We start from the raw sequence: 9,000 nt of genomic DNA, 5'->3' as shown, positions 1-9,000 counted from the left end.
TCTCTCTCTCTCTCTCTGTCTGTCTGTCTCTCTCTCTCTCTGTCTGTCTCTCTCTCTCTCTCTCTCTCTGTCTGTCTGTCTGTCTGTCTCTCTCTCTCTGTCTGTCTCTCTCTCTCTCTCTCTCTCTCTCTCTGTCTGTCTCTCTGTCTCTCTCTCTCTCTCTCTCTCTCTGTCTCTCTCCCTCCCTCCCTCCCTCCCTCCCTCCCTCTCTTCCCTCTCCCCCTCTCCCTCTCCCTCCCCCTCCCTCTCTCCCTCTCTCTCGCCCCACGGTGCCATGGTCAGCTGGCTCATCCTGTCCACAGTCCATTCCCTCAACCGTACAGGGAGCAAGAATCTCATACCTGTTGCAGGTGTCTGTCCGGATAGATCTGAAAAGATACTGACGTGTCTGCGTCTACCACCTCCGCTGGCACCGCGTTCCAGGCACCCACCACTCTCTATGTAGAGAACTTTCCACACATATCTCCCATAAACGTTCGTCCTCTCATTCTGAACTCATGACCCCTAGTAATTGAGTCCCCCACTCTGGGGGGGAAAAAGCTTCTTGCTATCCACCCTGTCTATACCCTCATGATTTTGTAGACCTCAATCAGGTCCCCCCTAATCACCATCTTTCTCATGAAAATAATCCTAATCTACTCAACCTCTCTTCATAGCTAGCACCCTCCATACCAGGCAACATCCTGGTGAACCTCCACTGCACCCTGTCCAAAGCGTCCACGTCCTTTTGGTAATGTACACAGTACTCTAAATGTGGCCGAACCAAAGTCTCATACAACTGTCCATGACCTGCCAACTCTTGTCCTCAATACCCCATCCGATGAAGGAAAGCATGCCGTATGCCTTCTTGACCACCCTAATGACCTGGCTTGCCACCTTCAGGGAACAATGGACCTGAACACCCAGATCTCTCTGTTCATCAATTTTCCCTAGGACTTTACCATTTACTGCATAGTTCACCCTTGAATTAGATCTTCCAAAATGCATCACCTCGCATTTGCCCGGATTGAACTCCATCTGACATTTATCTGCCACACTCTCGAGTCTATTTATATTCTACTGTAATCTCTGACAGTCCCCCTCACTTTCTGCTGCTCCACCAATCTTAGTGTCATCTGCAAACTTGCTGATCAGATGACCAACACCTTCCTCCAAATCATTTACGCATATCACAAACAACAGTGGTCCCAGCACAGAACCTTGTGGAACACCACTGGTCACAGGTGTCCAATTTGAGAAAATCCTTTCTACCACTACTCTCTGTCTCCTGTTGCCTTGCCCATTTTTTTTTGTGTCCGTTGAGCGAGCACACCCTCGACCCCATGCGACTTGACTTTCTCCAACAGCCTGCCATGGGGAACCTTATCAAACGCCTTACTGAAGTCCATGTAAATGACGTCTACAGCCTTTCCCTTTCAATCAACTTTGTCATGTCGTCAAAGAATTCTATAAAGTTGGTAAGACATGACCTTCCCTGCACAAAACCATGTTGCCTATCACTGATAAGCTGATGTGCTTCCAAATGGGAATAGATCCTATCCCTCAGTACCTTCTCCAGTCGCTTCCCAACCACTGACGTCAGTCTCACCGGTCGATAATTACCTGGATTATCTTTGCTACCCTTCTTGAACAAGGCGACAACATGAGCAAGTCTCCAGTCCTCCGGGACCTCACCCGTGTCTAAGGATGCTGCAAAGATATCTGTTAAGGCCCCGGCTACTTCCTGTCTCGCTTCCCTCAATAACCTGGGATAGATCCCCACCTTAATGCCTTTTAGGAGACCCAACACTTCCTCCTTCCTTGTGTCAACTTGACCTAGAGTAAGCAAATGTCTATCCCTCACATCACCATCTGTCATGTCCCTCCCCTTCATCAATACCGATGCAAAGCATTCGTTAAGAATGTCACCCATTTTCTCTGACTCAGTGCATAACTTTCCTTCTTTGTCCTTAAGTGGGCCAATCCTTTCTCTAGTTACCCTCTTGCTCTTTATATATGAATAAAAGGCTTTGGGATTTTCCTTAACCATGCTTGCCAGCAATATCTCATGTCTTCTCTTCGCCCTCTTAATCCCTTGTTTCAGATGCGCGCGAAATTCCCCGTGTTCTTCCAAAGCTTCATCTCTCTCAAGTCGCCTCTAATCTATGCTTTCTTTTTCCTCTTGGCTAGTCTCACAATTTCACCTGTTGTCCATGGTTCCCGAATCTTGCCTTTTCTGTTCCTCATTTTCACAGGAACATGTCTCTCCTGCATACTAATCAACCGCTCTTTAAAAGCCTCCCACATATCAAATGTGGATTTACCTTCAAACATTTTCTCCCGATCTAAATTCCACAGATGCTACTGAACCTTGGTATAGTTGGCCTTCCCCCAGTTTAGAACTCTTCCTTTAGGACCACTCCCATCCTTGTCCATGAGTATTGTAAAACTTAGGGAATTGTGGTCGCTATTTCCAAAGTCGCCCCCTGCTGTAATTTCAACCACCAGGCAGGTTCATTCCCCAACACCAGGTCCAGTATGGCCCCTTGCCGAGTTGGACTACGCACACACTGCTCTAGAAAACCCTCCTGGACACACCTTACAAATTCTGCTCCATCTTGCCCCCTAGTTCTGAGTGAATCCCAGTCAATGTTGGGATAATTAAAATCTCCCATCACCACCACCCTGTTTCTCCAACACCTTTCCATTATCTGTTTACATATTTGTACCTCTATCTCACGCTCGCTGTAGGGAGGCCTGTAGTACAGCCCCAACATTGTTACTGCATCCTTCCTATTTCTGAGTTCTACCCATATTGCCTCAATGCTTGAGCCCTCCATGGGGCCCTCGTTCAGTACAGCTGTGATATGGTCTTCGACCAGTATTGCAACTAACATTAAATAGTAGACAGTAGATCACTGGAAAAGGAGGCTGAAGAATCAGTATGAGGAATGAAGAAATGGAAGAGGAACTGAACAGGTACTTTGTATCAGTCTTCATGGTGGAAAACACCAATCGCATACTAGAACTTTGAGAGTTAGGGGCAGTGGTGAATATAATAGCCGTAACTAAGGAAAAGGTGCTGGGGAAGCAGAAAAGTCTGAAGGTGGACCAATCACCCCTGGACCAGATGGACTGTACTGTAGACTTCTGAAGGAGATAGCTGAAGAAATTGTTGAGGCATTAGTGGTGATCTTTCAGGAATCAGTGGTGATAGGGAGGATCTTGGGGGTTTGGAAAATGGCTAAGGCAACACCCCTGCTTAAGAATTGAGAGAGACAGAAGAAGGGAAATTATAGGTCAGTTAGCCTGACGTCAATCATTGGTAAGATTTTAGAGTCCGTTCTTTAGGTTGAGATTGCAGAGACCTTGGAAGTAAATGACAAAATCGGGCTGATTCAGCATAGCTTCATCGAGGGGAAGTTATACCTGACAAATCTGTTAGAATTCTTTGAGTAGAAAGTGGGCAAGTTAGACAAAAGGGAGCCAGTGAATGGGATTTGTTTGGATTTCCAGAATGCTGTTGAGAAGGTATCAAATAAGATGAGAGCCCATAGTGTTTGGGCAAGTTACTGCCATGGATAGAGCATTGGCTGACTGGCAGAAGGCAGAGAGTGTAGATAAAGGGGTCTTTTACAGGATGGCAGCTGGTGACGAGTAGAGTCCCACAGGGATCAATGTTGGTACCACAACAGTTCATGTAATACATTGATGATATGGATGAAGCAACTGAGACATTTTTGCTGAGTTTACAGTTGGCACAGTGACAGATGGAGGGAGAGATAGCAGTGAGGAAGTTGCAGAAGGACTTGCATAGACTCTGAGAGTGGGCAAAGAAGTGGCAGACAGAACACTGTGTGGGACACTGTGAGGTTATGTGCTTTGGTAGGAAAAATGGAGGCATAGATTATTTTCTAAATGAGAAAGGGCATTTGAAGTCTGAAGCACAACTGTCCCTCGTTGCCTTTGAGAAGGTAGTAGTGAGTTTCCTTCTTGAACTGCTACAAGTACATTTGCTCGAGATAGATACAATGCCACTAGGGAGGGAATTTTGGATTTTGACCCAGCGTGTTATCAGCTGAGCCTGAACATTGTCCAGGTCAATCTGCACAAAACAACCCTTTTTTTACCCCTGGAATTAACATTATGAACGTTCTGAAAACCGCTGTTGTAAGCATATCTTAATAGGCTTAATAGACCAAAACTGTAAGCTTGTTCAAAGTCCTCTTCAGGTTAACATGCAGGTTCAGTTGACAATTAGGAATGTAAATGCAATGTTAGCATTCATTTCAAGAGGGCTAGAATACAAGTGCAGGAATGTACTGCTGAGGCTGTATATGGCTCTGGTCAGACCCTATTTGGAACATTGTGACCAATGTTTGGCTCCATATCGAAACAAGGAGTCTGCCACTTCTTTGCCCACTCACCTAGCCTGTCCAAGTCCTTCTGCAGCTTCCCCACTTCCTCACTACTATTTGTCCCTCCATCTGCTGACATTGGAGGGAGTCCAGAGGAAGTTGGCAAGAATCATTCTGAGTATGACGAGCTTGTCTTACGAGGAGTGGTTCAGGACTCTGGGTCTGTACTCGATGGAGTTTAGAAGGATGAGGGGAGAATGTGGAGAGGCCTGGAGAGACGTGGATGTGGGGAAGATGTTTCCATGAGTAGGAGAGACTTAAATCTTCGGGCACACCCTCAGAGTCGAATGGATAACCCTTTAGAACTGAGATGAGGAATTTCTTCAGCCGGTGGATGGTGAATCTGTGGAATTCGTTGTTGCGGAAGGCTGTGGAGGCCAAGTCATTGAGTCTGTTGAAGATATGATTTGGATAGGCTCTTGGTTAGTAAGGGGATCAAGAGTTAGGGGGAGAAAGCGGGAGATTGGATGGTGGAGCAGAGAGTCAGTTGTAACTGCTAAAATATTGAGGCTGGGATTTCAGCAAAGGTAATGTTGAGGGGGGACGGTTAGATGCTCACTTGTCGGAGCTGGTCATTATCTGTCACTTATATGGACGTTTTTTTTGAAAACTCTGTTGTGGATGTGGGCATCACTGGCTCGGCCAGCATTTATTATCTGTCCCTAGTTGCCCTTAGGAAGGTAGTGGTGAGCTGCCTTCTTGAACTGCTACAAGTACATTTGCTTTCGGTAGATACAATACGATTAGGGAGGGGATTTCTGAGAACACTGTTGTAAGCATATCCTAGCTTAATAGACCAAAACTGTACGCTGTGCTCCTTGAGTGGTGTCACCAGTCTTGTGTGGAAAGATTTTCACTCCTCCCCCTCCTTGAAATAAAGATTTGTACCTCACGTGCCTTCTAAAATACATGCTGTGCATAGAAGCTAAATTTTTGTGCTTCATGTACATGCCTCTTGCTGCGTTCTGCTGGGATCTTTTAAGAATCTAGAAAAGATTACAGCCAATACATCCATTTGGGCAGCACGGTGACTCAGTGGTTAGCTCTGCAGCCTCACAGCGCCAGGGGCCCGGGTTCGACTCCAGCCTCGGGTAACTGTCTGTGCGGAGTTTGCACATTCTCCCTGTGTCTGCATGGGTTTCCTCCATGTGCTCCAATTTCCTCCCACAGTCCAAAGATGTGCAGGCTAGGTGGATCGACCATGCTAAATCGCCGGTAGTGTTCAGGGGTGTGTGTGGGTTATAGGGGTGGGATGGGATGCTGCAAGGGGCGATGTGGACTTGTTGGTCCGACGGACCTGTTTCCACACTGTAGGGAACCGAATCTAATCTAATGTCTGCAGTCAACTCTTATAATCCTCCATGTTATCATCTAATTTAGTCTGAAGGGATGCCTGACAACTAATGAAGTGAGGGAACAGGTTTTATGTCTGTATTAATTGAGGATGAATTGATTGTGAGTTGGCTGTATAAATATGGGAGCTAGTAATTAGGGGTTGACGTTTATGGAGTATTTTTAAAAGAAATAAAGCTCTGATGGTACGATGTTGGGTTGGACTCTTTGCATACCTGGAATCCAATTCTTCAGGTCCAGGGAACCTATTAACTTAGTCTTCTCAGTTTTCCTCAATGTTTTCTTGAGGATTTCCTTCTCCCTTTCGCTCCCTACTTTTCACCCATTGATTTTTTTTTGTATGTTTTCTACTGTGAAATCAGATAGAAAATATTGGTTCAAAGCTTGTGCCATGACCTTCATTTCCCATCATCAATTCCCCAGTCTCAACCTCTCATGAGCCATAATTCACTGTATTTACTCTTTTCCTTTTGATACACTTGTGGAAGCCTTTACTGGATTTATATTAATGTCTCCCTCATTATTACTTTGGTCATCTTTTGTTCACATCTGAAATAGTTTCAGTTCCACAATTTTCCAATCTTTCTTTCAATTTATACTATCTTTAACTTTGTTAGATAGCAACAGATGGCACCATGGTGCATTCTAGCTGTACATCCTTTCATTCTAAATTGACAATATTTTTGTTCAGAGTTATGAAATATCCCCTGAAACATCTGCCATTGCTTCTCTATGGTCTTACCTTTTAAACTATTTTCCCAGTTCAACTCTGCCTTTATACTCCTGAGTTATCTTCAATGAAAGTTAAAGATATTAAACAGTTTCAGACCAAATTCTCATCCTCGTCCTTGATGTAAAATTCTACCACATCCTGATCATTCTTATCCAGAGAATCCTGTACTATGTTATGGTTGATGAGTTGTATCTCAAAACATACTACCAGGTCTAAAATATCTTAATCCCTGCTTGGTTCCAGTGGTACAGTTTTAAGACTCCGAATGCACTCTATGAATATATCCTGAGGGGTAGATAACTGCTCTTGACATCAAGGTGCCATTCAACCAAATATGACATCAAGGAGCCGTCGCAAAGCTGCAGTCAGTAAGAATCAGGTGAAAAACCCTCTGCTGGCTGGAACCTTACCATAAAGCAAGTGGTTGTGGTTATTGGAAGTCAGTTGCCCCAACTCCAAAGCATCGCTGTGGGGGTTACGTAAATTTGTGCCCTGAGCTCAACCATCTTCAACTGTTTCATCAAATGCCAAATGCCATCCCTCCGTCAGAATGCCATACGTGGGGATGTTCTCAGTTGATTGTGCCATGTTCAGCACCACTCATAGCTCCTCAGATGCTGAAGTAGTCCATGTCCACGGAACATAAGTGATGAGAAGCAAGTGGTAGTTGTGCTGTGCAACTTACGGGCAATGAACGTCACCATTAAGGAGAATCTAACCATTACCCCATGACTTACACTCCTTTCCTGCCAATATGCTGAGGCTTATCAGGTTTCCAGAAACTGAATTGGACCAAACTTGTAATTATTGTGACGACAAGAGCAGGTCAGAGGTTAAGAATTCTGCAGTGAATAATGAGCCCCCTACCTACACAAAGCCTGTCCACCATCTATAAAGCCCAAGTCAGGAATGTAATATCCACTGGTCAGGACTGGTGCAGCTCCATCAACACTCAGGAAGCTTGAACCATATGGACAAAGCAGCCTGTTGGATTGGTACCCCACCCACCACCTTCAACATCTGTTCTATCATCAGTAATGTATAATTAGTGCCCCATGCAAGTTTCCCTCCAAGCCACACACACTATCCTGACTCGGAACTATATCGCTGTTCATTAATAGTCATTGAGTTAAGATTCTGGAGCTTCTTTCTGAACAGCACTACTCCAGGGACTGCAGTTATTCAAGAAGGCAGCTCACCACCACCTTCTCCAGGGTAATTGGGCTTAGCCAGCAACATCCACATCCCGTGAATAAAAAAGAATCTTCCAGGCTATCTGTGCCAATTGGATTCACAGTTTATGGTAACATCTTTCTTACAAGATCCCATTACTTCTTGGTCTATCGACTGTATGCTATCCTGGACTGTATCTTCTGTCAGGGGATCTGTGAATCTGAAACTGTCACAGCTGTGACTTCTTTCCTTTGCTGTTCCTTATCTCTACCCAAACTGATTGCCTATTTTGCCTGGGAGCCAGTTGGCTGGTTTGTAATTCAGAGTGATACCAACAGCCTGGGATCCGACACTGTCTGAAGTTACAATGAAGGAATCTTCTTCTCAACCTCTCTCCTCATCTGAGGTGCGGTAACCTTCAATTTAAACCACCTCCAGTTATCTCTCTCGACTGTGAGAGCAGACCTGTGGTCCCATCTGGGACTATAGTGACTTTGAATCTCCAAACCAAGATAATTTCTCACCAATGTATTGATCTCATCTTTGACACAAGACAAAAAAACAAACAAATTAAACCCAATGAGATGAATTTTGGATCACTGGATTACATGGCATAATTGGACAACGAAATGCACTATTGTTAAAATAATTAGGAATTCAACCAGAAAGGCCACTAATGTGAATCCTGGATCTGTGTATCATTTGAAATTATTTAATTGGATAGTTTCAGTATTTGGCCACAAGATGGAGAAATCTGCTGAGGTGATGTACCCAGAAGATAGAAAGATGATAGAAATGTTTGGAGAGATATGGGCCAAGCACAGGCAGGTGGAACTAGTTCAGTTTGGGATTGTGATCAGCATAGGCTGGTTGGACCAAAGGATCTGTTTTCATGCTGTATGACTCTATGAAACTCAAGCTTAATTGTCCGAAACTCACATTCAGACATATCTAACCTTGATCATAATCTTACAGAAAGATAGCCGACTTTATCCCTCAGAGTTGCAGACTCTTCAATTTTACATCCTCAAAGACATTTGGCAGGAATAGCATGGATTACAGAGTGAGTTGAGTAGATTGGTTCATTATTAATTCTTAACTAAATTTGATTTATTTTACATTTTTAGACAACATCAGGTGAAGATGTGCGTGATTTCAGCAAGGTGCTGAAAAATAACTTCAGATCAAAGAAATACTTTGCCAAACATCCTCGCTTGGGTTATTTACCACTACAAACAGTCCTAGAAGGTGAGAACCTTGAGATGTAAGTTTATTGATGTGAGATTTACTAATGTATCAATGCCCATTTGGGGGTTGACAAATATTGCAGCATTATTCGCTCTG

The 9,000-nt window shown here is 44.3% G+C and overlaps 1 protein-coding gene across 5 annotated transcripts in view; it reads left to right on the top strand.

The window, feature by feature from the left end:
• LOC132209405 (uncharacterized) overlaps positions 1 to 9,000 on the top strand; it is a 144,746-nt gene that overhangs the window by 55,714 nt on the left and 80,032 nt on the right. For all 5 annotated transcript variants that reach the window (XR_009445496.1, XR_009445495.1, XR_009445497.1 and 2 more), the window contains one exon: positions 8,784 to 8,904. The gene's annotated coding sequence lies outside the window, so the exon portion shown is untranslated. The remainder of the gene's footprint in view (positions 1 to 8,783; positions 8,905 to 9,000) is intronic.

Source organism: Stegostoma tigrinum, unplaced genomic scaffold, assembly GCF_030684315.1.
Source record: "Stegostoma tigrinum isolate sSteTig4 unplaced genomic scaffold, sSteTig4.hap1 scaffold_91, whole genome shotgun sequence".
Classification (NCBI taxonomy): domain Eukaryota; kingdom Metazoa; phylum Chordata; class Chondrichthyes; order Orectolobiformes; family Stegostomatidae; genus Stegostoma; species Stegostoma tigrinum.
Note: the sequence above shows the minus strand (reverse complement) of the source record. Positions and strands in the feature narration are given on the sequence as shown.